Source organism: Heterodontus francisci, chromosome 20 (assembly GCF_036365525.1).
Source record: "Heterodontus francisci isolate sHetFra1 chromosome 20, sHetFra1.hap1, whole genome shotgun sequence".
NCBI classification, from domain to species: domain Eukaryota; kingdom Metazoa; phylum Chordata; class Chondrichthyes; order Heterodontiformes; family Heterodontidae; genus Heterodontus; species Heterodontus francisci.
The window spans coordinates 4,991,726-5,015,665 of NC_090390.1; positions in this window are offsets into that span (position 1 = coordinate 4,991,726).

A 23,940-nucleotide genomic window follows, 5' to 3' on the forward strand; every position below is an offset into this window, starting at 1 on the left:
GAGAGAGTGTGAGTGTGTCAGAGAGTGAGAGAGAGTGTCTGAGAGTGACAGAGAGTGTCTGAGAGTGCCAGAGAGTGATATAGAGTGTCTGAGAGTATCAGAGTGTGTCAGAGAGTGTCAGAGAGTGATAGGGAGTGATAGAGAATGTCTGAGAGTGTCAGAATGTGTCAGAGAGTGATAGAGAGAGTCAGAGAGTGATAGAGAGAGTCTGAGTGTGTCAGAAAGTGTCAGAGTGTGTCAGAGAGTGTCAGAGAGCGATGGAGATTGTCAGAGAGCGATAGAGAGAATCAGAGTGTGTCAGAGAGTGTCAGGGAGTGATGGAGAGTGTCAGAGAGAGTGTGAATGTGTCAGAGAGTTTCAGAGAGTGTCAGAGAGTGAGAGAAAGTGTCTGAGAGTGTCTGAGAGTGACAGAGAGAGTCACAGAGTGATAGAGAGTGATAGAGAGTGTCAGAGAGTGTCAGAGAGTGATAGAGAGTGATAGAGAGTGTCAGAGAGTGATAGAGACTGTCTGAGAGTGTCAGAGAGTGTCAGAGAGTGTCAGAGAGTGATAGAGAGTGTCAGAGAGTGATACAGAGTGTCAGAGAGTGATAGAGAGTGTCTGAGAGTGTCAGATAGAGATAGAGAGTGACAGAGAGTGTCAGAGAGTGATAGAGACTGTCTGAGAGTGTCAGAGAGTGTCAGAGAGTGATAGAGAGTGTCTGAGAGTGACAGAGAGTGTCTGAGACTGTCAGTGAGTGTCAGAGAGTGACAGAGAGTGTCTGAGAGTGTCAGGGAGTGTAAGAGAGTGATAAAGAGTGTCAGAGAGTGTCAGAGAGTGTCAGAGAGTGTCAGAGAGTGTCAGTCAATGATAGAGAGTGATAGAGAGTGTCTGAGATAGTCAGAGAGTGTCAGAGAGTGTCAGAGTGTGTCAGAGAGTGTTAGAGAGAGTCACAGAGTGTCAGAGAGTGATAGAGTGTGATAGATAGTGTCAGAGAGTGATAGAGACTGTCTGAGAGTGTCAGAGAGTGCCAGAGAGTGATAGAGAGTGTCAGAGAGTGATACAGAGTGTCAGAGAGTGATAGAGAGTGTCTGAGAGTGTCAGATAGAGAAAGAGAGTGATAGAGACTGTCTGAGAGTGTCAGAGAGTGTCAGAGAGTGATAGAGAGTGTCTGAGATTGACAGAGAGTGTCTGAGACTGTCAGTGAGTGTCAGAGAGAGACAGAGAGTGTCTGAGAGTGTCAGGGAGTGTCAGAGAGTGATAACGAGTGTCAGAGAGTGTCAGAGAGTGTCAGACAATGATAGAGAGTGATAGAGAGTGTCTGAGAGAGTCAGAGAGTGTCAGAGAGTGTCAGAGAGTGTCAGAGAGTGATAGAGAGAGTCAGAGAGTGATAGACAGTGCCTGAGAGTGTCTGAAAGTGATAGAGAGTGCCTGAGAGTGACAGAGAGTCTCTGAGACTGTCAGTGAGTGTCAGAGAGTGACAGAGAGTGTCTGAGAGTGTCAGGGAGTGTCAGAGAGTGATAAAGAGTGTCAGAGAGTGTCAGAGAGTGATAGAGAGTGACAGAGAATGTCATAGAATGTTAGAGTGTGTCAGAGAGTGACAGAGAGTGTCTGAGAGTGTCAGGGAGTGTCAGAGAGTGATAAAGAGTGTCAGAGAGTGTCAGAGAGTGTCAGACAATGATCGAGAGTGATAGAGAGTGTCTGAGAGAGTCAGAGAGTGTCAGAGAGTGTCAGAGAGTGTCAGAGAGTGATAGAGAGAGTCAGAGAGTGATAGAGAGTGCCTGAGAGTTTCTGAAAGTGACAGAGAGTGTCAGAGAGTGATAGAGAGTGTCTGAGAGTGTCAGAGATTGTCAGAGTGTGTCAGAGTGTTTCAGAGAGTGATAGAGAGTGATATAGAATGTCAGAGAGTGATAGAGAGTCTCGGAGAGTGTCAGAGAGTGATAGGGAGTGATAGAGAGTGATAGAGAGTGTCAGAGAGTGATAGAGAGTGTCAGAGAGCGTCAGAGTGTGATAGAGAGAGTCTGAGAGAGTCAGAGAGTCTCAGAGAGAGTCAGAGAGTGTCAGAGAGAGATAGAGAGAGTCAGAGAGTGATAGAGAGTGTCTGACAGTGTCTGAAAGTGACAGAGAGTGTCTGAGAGTGTCAGTGAGTGTCAGAGAGTGATAGAGAGTGTCTGAGAGAGTCAGAGATTGTCATAGTGTGTCAGAGAGTGATAGAGAGTGATACAGAGTGTCAGAGAGTGATAGACAGTTTCTGAGAGTGTCAGAGACTGATAGAGAGTGATAGAGAGTGTCAGAGAGTGATAGAGAGTGTCTGAGAGTGTCAGAGAGTGTCAGAGAGTGATAGAGTGATAGAGAGTGATAGAGAGCGATAGAGAGTGTCTGAGAGTGACAGAGATTGTCTGAGAGTGTCAGTGAGTGTCAGAGAGTGATAGAGAGTGTCTGAGAGTGTCTGAGAGTGTCAGAGACAGTCAGAGTGTGTCAGAGAGTGATAGAGAGTGATGGAGAATGCCTGAGAGTGTCGGATAGTGTCAGAGAGTGATAGAGAGTGTCTGAGAGTGTCAGAGAGTGATAGAGAGTGTCAAATTGTGTCAGAGAGTGATAAAGAGTGATAGAGAGTGTCAGAGTGTGTCAGAGAGTGTCAGAGAGTGATAGAATGCGTCAGAGACTTTTAGAGAGTGTCTGAGAGTGATAGAGAGTGTCTGAGAGTGTCAGTGAGTGTCAGAGAGTGAAAGAGAGTTTCTGCGAGTGTCAGAGACTGTCAGATTGTGTCAGAGTGTGTCAGAGAGTGATAAAGTGTGATAGAGAGTGTCAGAGAGTGTCAGAGAGTGTCAGACTGTGTCCGAGAGTGTCAGAGAGCGATAGCGTGTGTCTGAGAGTGTCAGACAGTGTCAGAGTGTGTCAGAGAGTGATAGAGAGTGATGGAGAGTGTCAGAGAGTGTCATAGAGTGATAGAGAGTGTCTGAGATTGTCGGAGAGTGATAGAGAGTGTCAAATTGTGTCAGAGAGTGATAGAGATGGATAGAGAGTGTCAGAGAGTGATAGAGAGTGTCAGACAGTGATAGAAAGTGTCAGAGAGTGATAGAGAGTGTCTGAGAGTATCTGAGAGTGACAGAGAGTGCCTGAGAGTGTCAGTCAGTGTCAGAGAGTGTAAGAGAGTGTCTGAGATTGTCAGAGATTGTCAGAGATTGTCGGATTGTGTCAGAGTGTGTCAGAAAGTGATAGAGAGTGATAGAGAGTGTCTGAGTGTGTCAGAGAGTGTCAGAGTGTGTCAGAGAGTGTCAGAGAGCGATAGAGAGTCAGATTGCGATAGAGAGTGTCAGCGTGTTTCAGAGAGTGTCAGATAGTGTCAGAGAGTGATAGAGAGTGTCAGAGAGAGTGTGAGTGTGTCAGAGAGTTTCATAGAGTGCCAGAGAGTGAGAGAGAGTGTCTTCGAGTGTCTGAGAGCGACAGAGAGTGTCTGAGAGTTTCAGTGAGTGCCAGAGATTGATAGAGAGTGTCTGAGAGAGTCAGAGTGTGCCAGAGAGAGATCGGGAGTTATAAGAGAGTGTCTGAGAGTGTCAGAGAGTTTCAGAGAGTGATAGAGATGGATAGAGAGTGTCAGAGAGTGATAGAGAGTGTCTGAGAGTGATAGAGAGTGTCAGAGAGTGATCGAGAGTGTCTGAGAGTGATAGAGAGTGTCTGAGAGTGTCAGAGAGTGATAGAGAGTGATAGAAAGTGTCAGAATGTGTCAGAGAGTGATAGAGAGTGATAGAGAATGATAAAGAGTGTCAGAGAGTGAAACAGAGTGTCTGAGAGTGTCAGAGGGTGATAGAGTGTGACAGAGAGTGATAGAGAGTGATAGAGAGTGTCTGAGAGTGTCTGAGAGTGACAGAGAGTGTCTGAGAGTGTCTGAGACTGTCAGAGTGTGTCAGAGAGTGATAGAGAGTGATAGAGAGTGATAGAGAGTGTCTGAGAGTGTCAGAGAGTGTCAGATTGTGTCAGATTGTGTCCGAGAGTGTCAGAGAGCAATAGAGTGTGACAGAGTGTGTCAGAGAGTGTCAGAGAGTGTCAGAGAGTGATAGAGAGTGATAGAGAGTGATAGAGAGTGTCTGAGAGTGTCAGACAGTGTCAGAGTGTGTCATAGAGTGATAGAGAGTGATAGAGAGTGTCAGAGAGTGTCAAAGAGTGATAGAGAGTGTCTGAGATTGTCAGAGAGTGTCAGCCAGTGATAGAAAGTGTCAGAGAGTGAAAGAGAGTGTCTGAGAGTGTCAGTCAGAGTCAGAGAGTGATAGAGAGTGTCTGAGATTGTCAGAGATTGTCGGATTGTGTCAGAGTGTGTCAGAAAGTGATAGAGAGTGATAGAGAGTGTCTGAGAGTGTCAGAGAGTGTCAGAGTGTGTCAGAGAGTGTCAGAGAGTGATAGAGAGTGATAGAGAGTGTCAGAGAGTGTCAAAGAGTGATAGAGAGTGTCTGAGATTGTCAGAGAGTGTCAGCCAGTGATAGAAAGTGTCAGAGAGTGAAAGAGAGTGTCTGAGAGTGTCAGTCAGAGTCAGAGAGTGATAGAGAGTGTCTGAGATTGTCAGAGATTGTCGGATTGTGTCAGAGTGTGTCAGAAAGTGATAGAGAGTGATAGAGAATGTCTGAGAGTGTCTGAGACTGTCAGAGTGTGTCAGAGAGTGATAGAGAGTGATAGAGAGTGATAGATAGTGTCAGAGAGTGTCATAGAGTGATAGAGAGTGTCTGAGATTGTCAGACAGTGATAGAGAGTGTCAAATTGTGTCAGAGAGTAATAGAGAGTGTCTGAGAGTGTCAGTCAGTGTCAGATTTTGTCAGAGTGTGTCAGAAAGTGACAGAGTGTTTCAGAGAGTGTCAGAGAGCGATAGAGATTGTCAGAGAGCGATAGAGATTGTCAGAGTGTGTCAGAGAGTTTCAGAGAGTGTCACAGAGTGTCAGAGAGTGATGGACAGTGTCAGAGAGAGTGTGAGTGTGTCAGAGAGTTTCAGAGAGTGTCAGAGAATGAGAGAGAGTGTCTGAGAGTGTCTGAGAGTGACAGAGAGTGTCTGAGAGTGTCTGAGACAGTCAGAGTGTGTCAGAGAGTCATAGAGTGTGTCAGAGATGTGTCTGAGAGTGTCAGAGTGTGTCAGAGTGTGTCAGAGAGTGATAGAGAGTGATAGAGAGTGTCAGAGAGTGTCAGAGAGTGTCATAGAGTGATAGAGAGTGTCTGAGATTGTCAGACAGTGATAGAGAGTGTCAAATTGTGTCAGAGAGTAATAGAGAGTGTCTGAGAGAGACAGAGAGTGTCTGAGAGTGTCAGTCAGTGTCAGATTTTGTCAGAGTGTGTCAGAGAGTTTCAGAGAGTGTCAGAGAATGAGAGAGAGTGTCTGAAAGTGTCTGAGAGTGACAGAGAGTGTCTGAGAGTTTCAGTGAGTGCCAGAGAGTGATAGAGAGTGTCTGAGAGTGTCAGAGTGTGTCAGAGAGTGTCAGAGAGTGATAGGGAGTGATAGAGAATGTCTGAGAGTGTCAGAGAGTGTCATAGAGTGATAGAGAGAGTCAGAGAGTGATAGAGAGAGTCTGTGTGTGTCAGAAAGTGTCAGAGTGTGTCAGAGAGTGTCAGAGAGCGATAGAGATTGTCAGAGGGCGATAGAGAGTGTCAGAGAGTGTCAGAGAGTGTCAGAGAGTGATAGAGATTGTCAGAGAGTGATGGAGAATGTCTGAGAGTGTCAGAAAGCGATAGAGAGTGACATAGAGTGTCAGCGAGTGTCAGAGAGCGATAGAGATTGTCAGAGAGTGATAGAGAGTGTCTGAGAATGTCTGAGAGTGTCAGAGAGTGTCTGAGAGTGGCAGAGAGTGATAGAGGGTGTCTGAGAGTGTCTGAGAGTGTCAGATAGTGTCAGAGAGTGTCAGAGAGTTATAGAGAGTGTCAGAGTGTGTGAGAGTGATAGAGAGTGTCAGAGTGTGTCAGAGAGTGATAGAGAGTGATAGCGTCTGAGAGTATCAGAGAGTGATAGAGAGTGTCAGAGAGTGATAGAGAGTTTCAGAGTGTGTCAGAGAGTGATAGAGTGTGATCGAGAGTGTCAGAGAGTTATAGAGAGTGTCTGAGAGTGTCAGAGAGTGATAGAGAGTGATAGAGAATGCAAGAGAGTGATAGAGAGTGATAGAGAGTGATAGAGTGTGTCAGAGAGTGATACAGAGTGTCTGAGAGTGTCAGAGAGTGATAGAGAGTTTCAGAGTGTGTCAGAGTGTGTCAGAGACTGATAGAGAGTGATAGAGAGTGATATAGAGTATCAGAGAGTGATAGACAGTGTCTGAGAGTTTCAGAGAGTGATAGAGAGTGTCTGAGAGTGTCTGAGAGTGTCAGAGAGTGTCAGAGAGTGATAGAGAGTGTCTGAGAGTGTCAGCGAGTGTCAGAGAGTTTCCGAGAGTGATAGAGAGTGTCAGAGAGTTTCAGAGAGTGATAGAAAGTGTCAGAGAGTGTCTGAGAGGGTCTGAGAGTGTCAGAGAGTGTCAGAGAGTGTCAGCGATTGTCAGAGAGTGATAGAGAGTGTCAGAGAGTGTCAGAGAGTGACAGAGAGTGGTAGAGAGTGTCAGAGAGTGACAGAGAGTGACAGAGAGGCTCAGAGAGTGACAGAGAGTGCCTGAGAGTGATAGAGAGTGCCAGGGAGTGTCTGAGATTGCCTGAGAGTGTCAGAAAGTGATAGAGAGTGTCAGAGAGTGTCTGCGAGTGTCAGAGAGTTTCGGCGAGTGATAGAGAGTTTCAGAGAGATCCTGAGAGTGTCTCTGTGTGTCAGGCAGAGTCAGAAAGTGATATAGAGTGTCAGAGAGTGATAGAGAGTGTCAGAGAGCGTCTGAGAGTTTCAGAGAGTGTCAGAGAGTGTCAGAGAGTGTCAGAGAGTGATAGAGAGAGTCAGAGAGAGTCTGAGAGTGTCAGGGAGAGTCTGAGAGTGTCAGAGAGTGTCAGAGAGTGATAGAGAGTGCCAGAGAGTGCCGGAGAGTGTATGAGTGTGTCTGAGAGTGTCTGAATATGTCAGAGAGTGTCAGAGAGTCATAGAGAGTGTCAGGGAGTGTCTGAGATTGTCAGAGAGTGTCAGAGAGTGATGGAGAGTGTCAGAGAGTGTCAGCGAGTGTCAGAGAGTATCAGAGAGTGTCAGAGAGCGTCAGAGATTGATAGAGAGTGGTAGAGAGTGTCTGAGAGTGTCGGAAAATGTCAGAGAGTGTCAGAGAGCGATGGAGAGTATCAAAAAGTGTCAGAGAGAGTCAGAGTGGCCAGAGAGTGACAGAGTGTGATAGAGAGTGTCAGAGAGTTTCATAGAGTGATAGATAGTGACAGAGAGTGTCAGAGAGTGATATGGAGTGATAGAGAGTGTCTGAGAGTGTCTGAGAGCGTCTGAGAGTGTCAGAGAGTGTCTGACAGTGTCAGAGAGTGATAGAAAGTGGCTGAGACTGTCTGAGATTATCTGAGAGTGTCAGAGAGTGTCAGAGTGTGATAGAAAGTGTCAGCGAGTGTCTGAGAGATTCAGAGAGGGATAGAGTGAGTCTGAGAGTGTCTGAGAGAGTCTGAGAGTGTCAGAGAGTGATGGAGAGTGTAAGAGATTTTCATAGAGATTCTGAGAGTGTTAGGGAGTGATAGGGAGTGTCATAGAGGGATAGAGAGTGAAAGTGAGTGTCTGAGAGTGTCAGAGATTGTCAGACAGTGTCAGAGAGTGATAGAAAGTATCTGAGACTGTCTGAGAGTCTCCGAGAGTGTCAGCGAGTGATTAAAGGTGTCAGAGAGTGTCTGAGAGTGTCAGAGAGTGTCAAAAAGTGTCAGAGAGTGATATAAAGTGACAGAGAGTGTCTGAGAGTGTCAGAGAGTGATAGAAAGTGTCAGAGAGTGTATGAGAGGGTCTGAGAGTGTCAGAGAGTGTCTGAGAGTGTCAGAGAGTGTCAGAGAGTGATAGAGAGTGCCTGAGAGTGATAGAGAGTCACAGACAGTGTCAGAGAGTGACAGAATGTGTCAGAGTGTGATCGAGAGTTTCAGAGAGTGAAAGAGAGTGGTAGAGAATTTTAGAGAGTGTCAGAGAGTAATAGAGAGTGTCAGTGTGTGTCAGAGAGTGATAGAGAGTGCCTGAGAGTGATAGAGATTGACAGAGAGTGTCAGAGAGTGACAGAAAGTGTCAGAGCGTGATCGAGAGTGTCAGAGAGTGATAGAGAGTGTCAGTGTGTGTCAGAGAGTGATATAGAGTGTCAGAGAGTGATAGAGAGTGTCAGAGAGTGTCAGAGAGCGTCTGAGAGTGTCAGAGAGTGTCTGAGAGTGTCTGAGAGTGTCTGAGAGTGTCAGAGAGTGTCAGAGAGTGATAGAGAGAGTCAGAGAGAGTCCGAGAGTGTCAGGGAGAGTCTGAGAGTGTCACAGAGTGGTAGAGAGTGCCAGAGAGTGATGGAGATTGCCAGAGAGTGCCAGAGAGTGTCAGAGTGTGTCTGAGATTCTCAGAGAGTGTCAGAGAGTGATGGTGAGTGGTAGAGAGTGTCAGAGAGTGTCAGTGAGTGTCAGAGTTTATCAGAGAGTGTCAGCGAGTGTCAGAGATTGATGGAGATTGGGAGAGAGTGTGTGAGAGTGTTGGAAAGTGTCAGAGAGTGTCTGAGAGTGATAGAGATTGTCAGAGAGTGTCAGAGAGAGTCAGAGTGTGCCAGAGAGAGATAGAGAGTGATAGAGAGTGTCAGACAGTTTCATAGAGTGATAGATGGTGTCAGAGAGTGTCAGAGAGTGATATAGAGTGATAGAGAGTGTCTGAGAGTGTCTGAGAGACTCTGAGAGTGTCCGAGAGTGTCTGAGAGTGTCAGAGAGTGTCTGACAGTGTCAGAGATTGATGGAGAGTGAAAGAGAGTGCCATCGAGAATCTGAGTATGTTAGGGAGAGATAGGGAGTTTCGTAGAGGGATAGAGAGTGAAAGAGAGTGTCAGAGAGTGTCAGAGTGTGTCAGAGAGTAACAGAGAGTGATAGAGAGTGATAGAGTGTCTGAGTGTGTCAGATTGTGTCAGAGAGTGTCAGAGAGTGATAGAGAGTGTCAGTGAGTGACAGAGAGTGTCTGAGAGTGTCAGAGCTTGATGGAGAGTGTCAGAGAGTGTCAGAGAGTGACAGAGAGTGACAGAGAGCGACAGAGAGCGATAGAGAGTGTCTGAGAGTGATAGAGAGTGTCTGAGACTGTCTGAGAGTGTCTGAGAGTGTCAGAGACTGTCAGAGTGTGTCAGAGTGATAGAGAGTGATAGAGAGTGTCTGAGAGTGCCAGAGAGTGTCAGAGTGCGCCAGAGAGTGACAGAGAGCGATAGAGAGTGTCTGAGAGTGATAGTGAGTGTCAGAGAGTGTCAAAGAGTGATAGACAGTGTCAGAGTGTGTCAGAGAGTGATAGAGAGTGATAGAGAGTGTCTGAGAGTATCTGAGATAGTCTGAGAGTGTCAGAGAGTGTCTGAGAGTGATGGAGAGTGAAAGAGATTGTCAAAGGGAATCTGAGAGTGTAAGCGAGAGATAGGGAGTGTCATAGAGGGATAGAGAGTGAAAGTGAGTGTCTGAGAGTGTCAGAGATTGTCAGACAGTGTCAGAGAGTGATAGAAAGTGTCTGAGACTGTCTGAGATTCTCTGAGAGTGTCAGAGACTGTCAGCGAGTGACAGAAAGTGTCAGCGAGTGTCTGAGAGTGTCAGAGAGTGTCAAACAGTGTCAGAGAGTGATAGAAAGTGACAGAGAGTGTCTGAGAGTGTCAGAGAGTGATAGAAAGTGTCAGAGAGTGTCTGAGAGGGTCTGAGCGAGTCAGAGAGTGTCTGAGAGTGTCAGAGAGAGTCAGAGAGTGATAGAGAGAGACAGAGAGTGGTAGAGAGTGGTAGAGATGGTCAGAGAGTGACAGAGAGTGTCAGAGAGTAATAGAGAGTGCCTGGGAGTGATAGATAGTGACAGAGAGTGTCAGAGAGTGACAGAAAGTGTCAGAGTGTGATAGAGAGTGTCAGAGAGTGATAGAGAGTGCCAGAGAGTGTCTGAGAGTGTCTGAGATTGTCTGAGAGTGTCAGAAGGTGATAAAAAGTGTCACAGTGTGTCAGAGAGTGATAGGGAGTGATAGAGAATGTCTGAGAGTGTCAGAGAGTGTCAGAGAGTGATAGAGAGAGTCTGTGTGTGTCAGAAAGTGTCAGAGTGTGTCAGAGAGTGTCAGAGAGCGATAGAGATTGTCAGAGAGCGATGGAGAGTATCAGATTGTGTCAGAGAGTGTCAGAGAGTGTCATAGAGTGATAGAGAGTTTCTGAGAGTGTCAGAGAGTGATAGAGAGTGTCAAATTGTGTCAGAGAGTGATAGAAAGTGTCAGAGTGTGATAGAGAGTGTCAGAGAGTGATAGAGAGTGCCAGGGAGTGTCTGAGATTGCCTGAGAGTGTCAGAAAGTGATAGAGAGTGTCAGAGAGTGTCTGCGAGTGTCAGAGAGTTTCAGCGAGTGATAGAGAGTTTCAGAGAGATCCTGAGAGTGTCACTGTGTGTCAGGCAGAGTCAGAAAGTGATATAGAGTGTCAGAGAGTGATAGAGAGTGTCAGAGAGCGTCTGAGAGTTTCAGAGAGTGTCAGAGAGTGTCAGAGAGTGATAGAGAGAGTCAGAGAGAGTCTGAGAGTGTCAGGGAGAGTCTGAGAGTGTCAGAGAGTGTCAGAGAGTGATAGAGAGTGCCAGAGAGTGCCGGAGAGTGTATGAGTTTGTCTGAGAGTGGCTGAATATGTCAGAGAGTGTCAGACAGTCATAGACAGTGTCAGGGAGTGTCTGAGATTGTCAGAGAGTGTCAGAGAGTGATGGAGAGTGTCAGAGAGTGTCAGCGAGTGTCAGAGTGTATCAGAGAGTGTCAGAGAGCGTCAGAGATTGATAGAGAGTGGTAGAGAGTGTCTGAGAGTGTCGGAAAATGTCAGAGAGTGTCAGAGAGTGATGGAGAGTGTCAGAGAGTGTCAGAGAGAGTCAGAGTGGCCAGAGAGTGACAGAGAGTGATAGAGAGTGTCAGAGAGTTTCATAGAGTGATAGATAGTGACATAGAGTGTCAGAGAGTGATATGGAGTGATAGAGAGTGTCTGAGAGTGTCTGAGAGTGTCAGAGATTGTCAGAGAGTGTCAGAGAGTGATAGAGAGTGTCTGAGAGTGTCTGAGAGTGTCTGAGACAGTCAGAGTGTGTCAGAGAGTGATCGAGAGTGATAGAGAGTGTCTGAGAGAGTCAGAGTGAGTCAGAGAGATTCAGAGTGTACTAGAGAGTGATAGAGAGTGTCAGAGAGTTTCATAGAGTGATAGATAGTGTCAGAGAGTGATATGGAGTGATAGAGAGTGTCTGAGTGTGTCTGAGAGTGTCTGAGAGTGTCAGAGATTGTCAGAGAGTGTCAGAGAGTGATATGGAGTGATAGAGAGTGTCTGAGAGTGTCTGAGAGTGAGAGAGTCAGAGAGTGTCTGAGAGTGTCAGAGAGTGTCTGACAGTGTCAGAGAGTGATGGAGAGTGAAAGAGAGTGTCATAGAGTATCTGAGAGTGTTAGGGAGTGATATGGAGTTTCATAGAGGGATAGAGAGTGAAAGAGAGTGTCTGAGAGTGTCAGAGATTGTCAGACAGTGTCAGAGAGTGATAGAAAGTGTCTGAGACTGTCTGACAGTCTCTGAGACTGTCAGAGAGTGGCAGAGAGTGATAGAAAGTGTCTGAGAGTGTCTGAGAGTTTCAGAGAGTGATAGAAAGTGTCAGAGAGTGTCTCAGAGAGTCAGAGAGAGACAGAGAGTGTCAGAGAGTGATAGAGAGTGTCTGAGAGTGTCAGAGAGTGATAGAGTGTCATATAGAGAGTGTCTTTGAGTGTCAGAGAGTGTCAGAGAGTGATAGAGAATGTCTGAGAGTCTCTGTGAGTGACAGAGTGTGTCAGAGAGGGTCAGAGAGTGTCAGAGTGTGTCAGAGAGTGTCAGAGAGTGTCAGAGAGTGATAGAGTGTGATTGAAAGTGTCTGAGAGTGTCAGAGAGTGTTCGAGATTGTCTGAGAGTGTCAGAGAGTGTCAGAGTGTGTCTGAGACTGTCAGAGTGTGTCAGAGAGTGATAGAGAGTCTCTGAGATTGCCAGAGAGTGTCAGAGAGTGATAGAGAGTGATAGAGAGTGTCTGAGAGTGTCTGAGAGTGTCTGAGAGAGTCTGAGAGTGTCAGAGAGTGTCTGAGAGTGTCTGAGAGTGATGGAGAGTGAAAGAGATTGTCATAGAGACTCTGAGAGTGTTAGGGAGTGATAGGGAGTGTCATAGAGGGATAGAGATTGAAAGTGAGTGTCTGAGAGTGTCAGAGATTGTCAGACAGTATCAGAGAGTGATAGAAAGTGTCTGAGACTGTCTGAGAGTCTCTGAGAGTGTCAGAGAGTGTCAGCGAGTGATAGAAAGTGTCAGAGAGTGTCAGAGAGTGATAGAAAGTGTCTGAGATTGTCTGGGAGTGTCAGAGAGTGTCAAAAAGTGTCAGAGAGTGATAGAAAGTGACAGAGAGTGTCTGAGAGTTTCAGAGAGTGATAGAAAGTGTCAGAGAGTGTCTGAGAGGGTCTGAGAGAGTCAGAGAGTGTCTGAGAGTGTCAGAGAGTGTCAGAGAGTGTCCGAGAGTGATAGAGAGTGTCAGAGAGTTTCAGAGAGTGATAGAAAGTGTCAGAGAGTGTCTGAGAGTGTCAGAGAGTGTCAGAGAGTGTTAGAGAGTGTCTGAGAGTGTCAGAGAGTGTCAGAGTGTGTCTGAGACTGTCAGAGTGTGTCAGAGAGTGATAGAGAGTGTCTGAGAGTGCCAGAGAGTGTCAGAGTGTGCCAGAGAGTGATAGAGAGTGATAGAGAGTGTCTGAGAGTGTCTGAGAGAGTCTGAGAGTGTCAGAGAGTGTCTGAGAGTGTCTGAGAGTGATAGAGAGTGACAGAGAGTGGTAGAGAGTGGTAGAGAGTGTCAGAGAGTGACAGAGAGTGACAGAGAGTGCCTGAGAGTGATAGAGAGTGACAGAGAGTGTCAGAGAGTGACAGAAAGTGTCAGAGAGTGATGGAGAGTGCCAGGGAGTGTCTGAGATTGCCTGAGAGTGTCAGAGAGTGTCTGCGAGTGTCAGAGAGTGTCAGCGAGTGATAGAAAGTGTCAGAGAGTGTCAGAGAGTGTCAGAGAGTGATAGAAAGTGTCTGAGATTGTCTGGAAGTGTCAGAGAGTGTCAAAAAGTGTCCGAGAGTGATAGAGAGTGTCAGAGAGTTTCAGAGAGTGATAGAAAGTGTCAGAGAGTGTCTGAGAGGGTCTGAGAGTGTCAGAGAGTGTCAGAGAGTGTCTGAGACTGTCAGAGTGTGTCAGAGAGTGATAGAGAGTGTCTGAGAGTGCCAGAGAGTGTCAGAGTGTGCCAGAGAGTGATAGAGAGTGATAGAGAGTGTCTGAGAGTGTCTGAGAGAGTCTGAGAGTGTCAGAGAGTGTCTGAGAGTGTCTGAGAGTGATAGAGAGTGATAGAGAGTGACAGAGAGTGGTAGAGAGTGGTAGAGAGAGGTAGAGAGTGTCAGAGAGTGACAGAGTGTGTCAGAGAGTGACAGAGAGTGCCTGAGAGTGATAGAGAGTGACAGAGAGTGTCAGAGAGTGACAGAAAGTGTCAGAGAGTGATGGAGAGTGCCAGGGAGTGTCTGAGATAGCCTGAGAGTGTCAGAGAGTGTCTGCGAGAGTCAGAGAGTTTCAGCGAGTGATAGAGAGTTTCAGAGAGATCCTGAGAGTGTCTCTGTGTGTCAGGCAGAGTCAGAAAGTGATATAGAGTGTCAGAGAGTGACAGAGAGTGTCAGAGAGCGTCTGAGAGTATCAGAGAGTGTCAGAGAGTGTCAGAGTGTGATAGAGAGAGTCAGAGAGAGTCTGAGAGTGTCAGGGAGAGTCTGAGAGTGTCAGAGAGTGTCAGAGATTGATAGAGAGTGCCAGAGAGTGCCGGAGAGTGTATGAGTGTGTCTGAGAGTGGCTGAATATGTCAGAGAGTGTCAGACAGTCATAGACAGTGTCAGGGAGTGTCTGAGATTGTCAGAGAGCGTCAGAGAGTGATGGAGAGTGTCAGAGAGTGTCAGCGAGTGTCAGAGTGTATCAGAGAGTGTCAGAGAGCGTCAGAGATTGATAGAGAGTGGTAGAGAGTGTCTGAGAGTGTCGGAAAATGTCAGAGAGTGTCAGAGAGTGATGGAGAGTGTCAGAGAGTGTCAGAGAGAGTCAGAGTGGCCAGAGAGTGACAGAGAGTGATAGAGAGTGTCAGAGAGTTTCATAGAGTGATAGATAGTGACAGAGAGTGTCAGAGAGTGATATGGAGTGATAGAGAGAGTCTGAGAGTGTCTGAGAGCGTCTGAGAGTGTCTGAGAGTGTCTGAGAGTGTCAGAGTGTGATAGAAAGTGTCAGCGAGTGTCTGAGAGATTCAGAGAGTGATAGAGAGCGTCTGAGAGTGTTAGGGAGTGATAGGGAGTGTCATAGAGGGATAGAGAGCGAAATAGAGTGTCTGAGAGTGTCAGATATTGTCAGACAGTGTCAGAGAGTGATAGAAAGTGGCTGAGACTGTCTGAGATTATCTGAGAGTGTCAGAGAGTGTCAGAGTGTGATAGAAAGTGTCAGCGAGTGTCTGAGAGATTCAGAGAGTGATAGAGAGAGTCTGAGAGAGTCTGAGAGTGTCAGAGAGTGATGGAGAGTGAAAGAGATTTTCATAGAGATTCTGAGAGTGTTAGGGAGTGATAGGGAGTGTCATAGAGGGATAGAGAGTGAAAGTGAGTGTCTGAGAGTGTCAGAGATTGTCAGACAGTGTCAGAGAGTGATAGAAAGTGTCTGAGACTGTCTGAGAGTCTCTGAGAGTGTCAGCGAGTGATTAAAGGTGTCAGAGAGTGTCTGAGAGTGTCAGAGAGTGATAGAAAGTGTCTGAGAGTGTCTGGGTGTGTCAGAGAGTATCAAACAGTGTCAGAGAGTGATATAAAGTGACAGAGAGTGTCTGAGAGTGTCAGACAGTGATAGAAAGTGTCAGAGAGTGTATGAGAGGGTCTGAGAGTGTCAGAGAGTGTCTGAGAGTGTCAGAGAGTGAAAGAGAGTGCCTGAGAGTGATAGAGAGTGACAGACAGTGTCAGAGAGTGACAGAATGTGTCAGAGTGTGATCGAGAGTTTCAGAGAGTTAAAGAGAGTGGTAGAGAATTTTAGAGAGTGTCAGAGAGTGATAGAGAGTGTCAGTGTGTGTCAGAGAGTGATAGAGAGTGCCTGAGAGTGATAGAGATTGACAGAGAGTGTCAGAGAGTGACAGAAAGTGTCAGAGCGTGATCGAGAGTGTCAGAGAGTGATAGAGAGTGCCAAAGAGTGTCTGAGAGTGTCTGAGATAGTCTGAGAGTGTCAGAAAGTGATACAAAGTGTCAGAGAGTGCCTACGAGTGTCAGAGAGTTTCAGAGAGTGATAGAGAGTTTCAGAGAGTGCCTGAGAGTGTCAGTGTGTGTCAGGCAGAGTCAGAAAGTGATATAGAGTGTCAGAGAGTGATAGAGAGTGTCAGAGAGCGTCTGAGAGTGTCAGAGAGTGTCTGAGTGTGTCTGAGAGTGTCTGAGAGTGTCAGAGAGTGTCAGAGAGTGATAGAGAGAGTCAGAGAGAGTCTGAGAGTGTCAGGGAGAGTCTGAGAGTGTCACAGAGTGGTAGAGAGTGCCAGAGAGTGATGGAGATTGCCAGAGAGTGATAGAGAGTGACAGACAGTGTCAGAGAGTGACAGAATGTGTCAGAGTGTGATCGAGAGTTTCAGAGAGTGATAGAGAGTGGTAGAGAATTTTAGAGAGTGTCAGAGAGTGATAGAGAGTGTCAGTGTGTGTCAGAGAGTGATAGAGAGTGCCTGAGAGTGATAGAGATTGACAGAGAGTGTCAGAGAGTGACAGAAAGTGTCAGAGCGTGATCGAGAGTGCCAGAGAGTGATAGAGAGTGCCAGAGAGTGTCTGAGAGTGTCTGAGATAGTCTGAGAGTGTCAGAAAGTGATACAAAGTGTCAGAGAGTGCCTACGAGTGTCAGAGAGTTTCAGAGAGTGATAGAGAGTTTCAGAGAGTGCCTGAGAGTGTCAGTGTGTGTCAGGCAGAGTCAGAAAGTGATATAGAGTGTCAGAGAGTGATAGAGAGTGTCAGAGAGCGTCTGAGAGTGTCAGAGAGTGTCTGAGTGTGTCTGAGAGTGTCTGAGAGTGTCAGAGAGTGTCAGAGAGTGATAGAGAGAGTCAGAGAGAGTCTGAGAGTGTCAGGGAGAGTCTGAGAGTGTCACAGAGTGGTAGAGAGTGCCAGAGAGTGATGGAGATTGCCAGAGAGTGTCTGAGTGTGTCTGAGAGTGTCTGAGAGTGTCAGAGAGTGTCAGAGAGTGATAGAGAGAGTCAGAGAGAGTCTGAGAGTGTCAGGGAGAGTCTGAGAGTGTCACAGAGTGGTAGAGAGTGCCAGAGAGTGATGGAGATTGCCAGAGAGTGCCAGAGAGTGTCAGAGTGTGTCTGAGATTGTCAGAGAGTGTCAGAGAGTGATGGTGAGTGGTAGAGAGTGTCAGAGAGTGTCAGTGAGTGTCAGAGTTTATCAGAGAGTGTCAGCGAGTGTCAGAGATTGATGGAGAGTGGGAGAGAGTGTCTGAGAGTGTTGGACAGTGTCAGAGAGTGTCAGAGAGTGATAGAGAGTGTCAGAGAGTGTCAGAGAGAGTCAGAGTGTGCCAGAGAGTGATAGAGAGTGATAGAGAGTGTCAGACAGTTTCATAGAGTGATAGATGGTGTCAGAGAGTGTCAGAGAGTGATATAGAGTGATAGAGAGTGTCTGAGAGATTCCGAGAGTGTCCGAGAGTGTCTGAGAGTGTCAGAGAGTGTCTGATAGTGTCAGAGATTGATGGAGAGTGAAGGAGAGTGCCATCGAGAATCTGAGTATGTTAGGGAGAGATAGGGAGTGTCGTAGAGGGATAGAGAGTGAAAGAGAGTGTCAGAGAGTGTCAGAGAGTGTCAGAGAGTGACAGAGAGAGATAGAGAGCGATAGAGAGTGTCTGAGAGTGATAGAGAGTGTCTGAGACTGTCTGAGAGTGTCAGAGACTGTCAGAGTGTGTCAGAGTGATAGAGAGTGATAGAGAGTGTCTGAGAGTGCCAGAGAGTGTCAGAGTGCGCCAGAGAGTGACAGAGAGCGATAGAGAGTGTCTGAGAGTGATAGTGAGTGTCAGAGAGTGTCAAAGAGTGATAGACAGTGTCAGAGTGTGTCAGAGAGTGATAGAGAGTGATAGAGAGTGTCTGAGAGTATCTGAGATAGTCTGAGAGTGTCAGAGAGTGTCTGAGAGTGTCTGAGAGTGTCTGAGAGTGATGGAGAGTGAAAGAGATTGTCAAAGGGAATCTGAGAGTGTAAGCGAGAGATAGGGAGTGTCATAGAGGGATAGAGAGTGAAAGTGAGTGTCTGAGAGTGTCAGAGATTGTCAGACAGTGTCAGAGAGTGATAGAAAGTGTCTGAGACTGTCTGAGATTCTCTGAGAGTGCCAGAGACTGTCAGCGAGTGACAGAAAGTGTCAGCGAGTGTCTGAGAGTGTCAGAGAGTGTCAAACAGTGTCAGAGAGTGATAGAAAGTGACAGAGAGTGTCTGAGTGTGTCACAGAGTGATAGAAAGTGTCAGAGAGTGTCTGAGAGGGTCTGAGCGAGTCAGAGAGTGTCTGAGAGTGTCAGAGAGAGTCAGAGAGTGATAGAGAGTGACAGAGAGTGGTAGAGAGTGGTAGAGATGGTCAGAGAGTGACAGAGAGTGTCAGAGAGTAATAGAGAGTGCCTGGGAGTGATAGAGAGTGACAGATAGTGTCAGAGAGTGACAGAAAGTGTCAGGGTGTGATAGAGAGTGTCAGAGAGTGATAGAGAGTGCCAGAGAGTGTCTGAGAGTGTCTGAGATTGTTTGAGAGTGTCAGAGAGTGATAGAGAGTGTCAGAGAGCGTCTGAGAGTGTCAGAGAGTGTCTGAGAGTGTCTGAGAGTGTCTGAGAGTGTCAGAGAGTGATAGAGAGAGTCAGAGAGTGTCTGAGAGCGTCAGGGAGAGTCTGAGAGTGTCAGAGAGTGTCAGAGAGTGATAGAGAGTGCCAGAGAGTGATAGAGAGTGCCAGAGAGCGTCAGAGAGAGTATGATTATGTCTGAAAGTGTCTGAAAGTGTCAGAGAGTGTCAGAGAGTCATAGAGAGTGTCAGAGAGTATCAGAGATTGTCAGAGAGTGTCAGAGAGTGTCAGAGGGTGATGGAGAGTGTCAGAGTGTATCAGAGAGTCTCAGAGTGTGTCAGAGAGTGTCCGAGAGTGATAGAGAATGTCTGAGAGTGTCAGAGAGAGTCAGAGTGTGCCAGAGAGTGATAGAGAGTGTCAGAGAGTTTCATCGAGTGATAGATAGTGTCTGAGAGAGTCTGAGAGTGTCAGATAGAGTTTGACAGTGTCAGAGAGTGATGGAGAGTGAAAGAGAGTGCCATAAAGTATCTGAGAGAGTTAGGGAGTGATAGGGAGTGTCATAGAGGGTTTAGAGAGTGAAAGAGTGAGTCTGAGAGTGTCAGAGATTGTCAGACAGTGTCAGAGAGTAATTGAAAGTGTCTGAGACTATCAGAGAGTCTTTGAGAGTGTCAGAGAGTGTCAGCGCGTGATAGAAAGTGTCAGAGACTGTCTGAGAGTGTCAGAGAGTGATATAAAGTGTCTGAGAGTATCTGAGAGTGTCAGAGAGTGTCAAACAGTGTCAGAGAGTGATAGAAAGTGTCAGGGAGTGTCTGAGAGGGTCTGTGAGTGTCAGAGTGTATCAGAGAGTCTCAGAGAGTGTCAGAGAGTGATAGAGAGTGGTAGAGAATGTCTGAGAGTGTCGGAAAGTGTCAGAGAGTGTCAGAGAGTGATAGAGAATGTCAGAGAGTGTCAGAGACAGTCAGAGTGTGCCAGAGAGTGATAGAGAGTGTCAGGGAGTTTCATCGAGTGATAGATAGTGTCTGAGAGAGTCTGAGAGTGTCAGAGAGTGTCAGAGAGTGATAGAGAGAGGCTGAGAGTGAGTGAGAGATCAGAGAGTGACAGAAAGTGTCAGAGAGTGATAGAGAGTGTCAGAGAGTGATAGAGAGTGCCAGAGAGTGTCTGGGATTGTCTGAGAGTGTCAGAAAGTGATAACAAGTGTCAGAGAGTGTCTGCGAGTGTCAGAGAGTTTCAGAGAGTGATAGAGAGTTTCAGAGAGTGCCTGAGAGTGTCAGTGTGTGTCAGGCAGTGTCAGAAAGTGATATAGAGTGTCAGAGAGTGATAGAGAGTGTCAGAGAGTGTCTGAGAGAGTCAGAGAGTGTCAGAGAGTGATAGAGAGAGTCAGAGAGAGTCTGAGAGTGACATGGACAGTCTGAAAGTGTCAGAGAGTGTCAGAGAGTGTCAGAGAGTGATAGAGAGTGCCAGAGAGCGATAGAGAGTGCCAGAGGGTGCCAGAGAGTGTATGAGTGTGTCTGAGAGTGTCTGAAAGTGTCAGGGATTGTCTGAGAGTCAGAGAGTGATATAGAGTTCCGGAGAGTGCCAGAGAGTGCCAGAGAGTGTCAGAGGGTGTAAGGGAGTTTCAGCGAGTGTCAGTGTGCGACAGAGTGTGTCAGAGAGTGATAGCGTGAGTAAGAGAGTGTCAGAGAGAGTCTGAGAGTGTCAGCGAGTGTCAGAGTGACAGAGAGTGTCAGAGAGTGTCAGAGAGTGTCAGAGAGTGGTAGAGAGTGTCAGAGAGTGTCAGAGAGTGTCAGAGAGTGTCAGAGAGTGATAGAGAGTTTCAGAGAGTGTCAGAGAGTGATATAGAGTGCCAGAGAGTGTCAGAGAGTGCCTGAGAGTGTCAGAGAGTATCAGAGAGTGATAGAGGGTATCAGAGAGTGTCAGAGAGTGTCTGAGAGTGTCTGTGAGTGTCAGAGTGTATCAGAGATTTTCAGAGAGTGTCAGAGATTGATAGAGAGTGTCAGAGAGTGTCTGAGAGTTTCAGAGTGTATCAGAGAGTGTCAGAGATTGTCAGAGAGTGATAGAGAGTGTCAGAGAGTGTCAGAGAGTGATACAGAGTGTCAGAGAGTGTCTGAGAGTGTCAGAGTGTATCAGAGATTTTCAGAGAGTGTCAGAGAGTGATAGAGAGTGTCAGAGAGTGTCTGAGAGTTTCAGAGTGTATCAGAGAGTGTCAGAGATTGTCAGAGAGTGATAGAGAGTGTCAGAGAATGATAGATGTGTCAGAGACTGTCTGAGAGTGTCAGAGTGTATCAGAGAGTGTCAGAGAGTGTCAGAGAGTGATAGACAGTGTCAGAGAGTGTCAGAGAGTATCAGAGAGTGTCAGAGAGTGTCTGAAAATGTCTGAGTGTGTCTGAGAGTGTCAGTAATTGATAGAATGTATCAGAGAGTGTCTGCGAGTGTCAGAGAGTTTCAGAGAGTGATAGAGACTTTCAGAGAGTGCCTGAGAGTGTCAGTGTGTGTCGGCAGTGTCAGAAAGTGATAGAGAGTGTCAGAGAGTGATAGAGAGTGATGGAGAGTGAGAGAGAGAGTGTCTGAGAGCGTCAGGGAGTGTCAGAGAGTGTCTGAGATAGTCTGAGAGTGTCAGAGAGTGACAGAGAGTGTCAGAGAGTGTCAGAGAGTGATAGAGAGAGTCAGAGAGAGTCTGAGATTGTCAGGGAGAGTCTGAGAGTGTCAGGCAGAGTCAGACAGTGATAGAGTGTGTCAGAGAGTGATATAAACATTCAGAGAGTGTCAGAGAGTGTCAGAGAGTGTCAGAGAGTAATAGAGAGTGCCAGAGAGTGATGGAGAACGCCAGAGAGTGCCAGAGAGTGTCTGATTGTGACTGAGATAGTCAGAGAGTGTCAGAGAGTGATAGAGAGTGCCAGAGAGTGCCAGAGAGTTTCTGAGTGTGTCTGAGAGTGTCTGAAAGAGTCAGAGAGTGTCAGAGAGTGACAGAGAGTGATGGAGAGCGCCAGAGAGTGCCAGAGAGTGTCTGATTGTGACTGAGATAGTCAGAGAGTGTCAGAGAGTGATAGAGAGTGCCAGAGAGTGCCAGAGAGTGCCAGAGAGTGTCTGAGTGTGTCTGAGAGTGTCTGAAAGAGTCAGAGAGTGTCAGAGAGTGACAGAGAGTGTCTGAGAGTTTCTGATTGTGTCTGAGATTGTCAGAGAGTGTCAGAGAGTGACAGAATGTGTCAGAGAGTGTCAGGGTGTATCAGAGAGTGGTAGAGAGTGGTAGTGAGTGTCTGAGAGTGTCTGAATGTGTCAGAGAGTGTCAGAGAGTGATAGAGAGTGTCAGAGAGTGTCTGAGTGTGTCTGAGATTGTCAGAGAGTGTCAGAGAGTGAAAGAGAGTATCAGAGAGAGTCAGGGAGTGTCAGACTGTATCCGAGAGTGTCAGAGAGTGCCAGAGAGTGATAGAGATAGTTAGAGAGAGTCAAAGCGTGGTAGAGAGTTTCAGAGAGTGATAGAGAGTGTCTGAGACTGTCTGAGAGTGTCAGAGAGTGTCAGTGAGAGTCAAAGAGTGATACAGAGTGTCAGAGTGTGTCAGAGAGTGAGAGAGTGTGTCAGAGAGTGATAGAGTGTGAAAGAGAGTTTCAGAGAGAGTCTGAGAGTGTCAGAGAGTGATGGAAAGTGTCTGAGAGTGTCCGAGAGCGACAGAGAGTGTCAGGGAGTGTCAGAGCGTGTCAGAGAGTGATAGAGAGTGTCAGAGAGTGATAGAGAGTGTCATAGAGTGATGGAGAGTGTCTGAGAGTGTCAGAGAGTGTCAGAGAATGTCAGAGTGTGTCAGAGAGTCATAAAGAGTGATAGAGAGTGATCGAGAGTGTCAGAGAGTGTCAGAGAGTTTTTAGAGAGTGTCAGAGAGTGTCAGAGAGTGATATAGAATGCCGGAGAGTGCCGGAGAGTGCCAGAGAGTGTCAGAGGGTGCAACGGAGTGTCAGCGAGTGTCAGTGTGTGACAGAATGTGTCAGAGAGTGATAGCGTGTGTAAGAGAGTGTCAGAGAGAGTCTGAGAGTGTCAGCGATTGTCAGAGTGTATCCGAGAGCGACAGAGAGTGTCAGAGAGTGTCAGAGAGTGATAGAGAGTGTCAGAGAGTGTCAGAGAGTGATATAGAGTGTCAGAGAGTGTGAGAGAGTGCCAGAGAGAGTCAGAGAGTGCCTGAGAGTGTCAGAGAGTATCAGAGAGTGATAGAGAGTATCAGAGAGTGTCAGAGAGTGTCTGAGAGTGTCTGTGAGTGTCAGAGTGTATCAGAGATTTTCAGAGAGTGCCAGAGAGTGATAGAGAGTGTCAGAGAGTGTCTGAGAGTTTCAGAGTGTATCAGAGAGTGTCAGAGATTGTCAGAGAGTGATAGAGAGTGTCAGAGAGTGATAGAGAGTGTCAGAGAGTGTCAGAGAGTGATACAGAGTATCAGAGAGTGTCTGAGAGTGTCAGAGTGTATCAGAGATTTTCAGAGAGTGTCAGAGGGTGATAGAGAGTGTCAGAGAGTGTCTGAGAGTTTCAGAGTGTATCAGAGAGTGTCTGAGATTGTCAGAGAGTGATAGAGAGTGTCAGAGAGTCATAGAAGTGTCCGAGACTGTCAGAGAGTGTCAGAGTGTATCAAAGAGTGTCAGAGAGTGTCAGAGAGTGATAGAGAGTGTCAGAGAGTGTCAGAGAGTGATGCAGAGTTTCAGAGAGTGTCTGAGAGTGTCAGAGTGTATCAGAGACTTTCAGAGAGTGTCAGAGAGTGATAGAGAGTGTCAGAGAGTGTCTGAGAGTTTCAGAGTGTATCAGAGAGTGTCAGAGAGTGATAGAGAGTTGTAGAGATGTCTGAGGTGTCAGAGAGTGTCAGAGAGTGTCAGAGAGTGTCTGAGAGTGTCTGAGAGTGCCGAGAGTGTCAGAGAGTGATGGAGAGTGAAAGAGATTGTCAGAAAGAATCTGAGAGTGTCAAGGAGTGATAGTGAGTGTCACAGAGTGATAGAGAGCGAAAGAGAGTGTCTGAGAGTGTCAGAGAGTGTCAGAGCGTGTCAGAGAGTGTCTGAGAGTGTCTGAGTGTGTCTGAGAGTGTCTGAGAATGTCAGGGAGAGTCAGACAGAGTCAGAGTGTGTCAGAAATTGATAGAGAGTGTCAGAGTGTCCCAGCGAGTGCCTGAGAGTTTCAGAGAGTGATAGAGAGTATGAGAGAGTGTCGGAGAGTGTCGGAGAGTGATGGAGAGTGATAGAGAGTGTCTGAGAGTGCCTGAGGGTGTCAGAGTGTGTCAGAGAGGGTGTGAGAGTGTCAGAGAGTCTCAGAGAGTGTCAGGGAGTGTCTGAGAGTGTCTGAGAGTGATAGAGAGTGTCAGAGTGTTTCAGAGAGTGATAGAAGTGTCAGAGACTGTCTGAGAGTGACATGGACAGTCTGAAAGCGTCAGAGAGTGTCAGAGAGTGTCAGAGAGTGAAAGAGATTGCCAGAGAGCGATAGAGAGTGCCAGAGGGTGCCAGAGAGTGTATGAGTGTGTCTGAGAGTGTCTGAAAGTGTCAGAGATTGTCAGAGAGTCAGAGAGAGTGTCAGATTAGTCTGAGATTGTCAGAGGGTGTCAGAGAGTGTCAGAGAGTGATAGAGAGTGTCAGGGAGTGTCAGAGTGTATCAGAGAGTGTCAGTGAGTGATAGAGAGTGGTAGAGATTGCCTGAGAGTGTCTGAGATTGTCTGAATGTGTCAGAGAGTGTCAGAGAGTGATAGAGAGTGTCAGAGAGTGTCTGAGTGTGTCTGAGATTGTCAGAGGGTGTCAGAGAGTGAAAGAGAGTGTCAGAGAGAGTCAGGGAGTGTCAGAGTGTATCCGAGAGTGTCAGAGAGTGCCAGAGTGTGATAGAGAGAGTTAGAGAGAGTCAAAGCGAGGTACAGAGTTTCAGAGAGTGACAGAGAGTGTCTGAGACTGTCTGAGAGTGTCTGAGAGTGTCAGAGATTGTCAGAGAGTGGTAGAGAGTTTCAGAGTGTGTCAGAGAGTGATATAAGTGTCAGAGAGTGTTTGAGAGTGTCAGAGTGTATGAGAGAGTGTCAGAGATTGTCAGAGAGTGATAGAGAGTGTCAGAGAGTGTCAGAGAGTGATACAGAGTGTCAGAGAGTGTCTGAGAGTGTCACAGTGTATCAGAGAGTTTC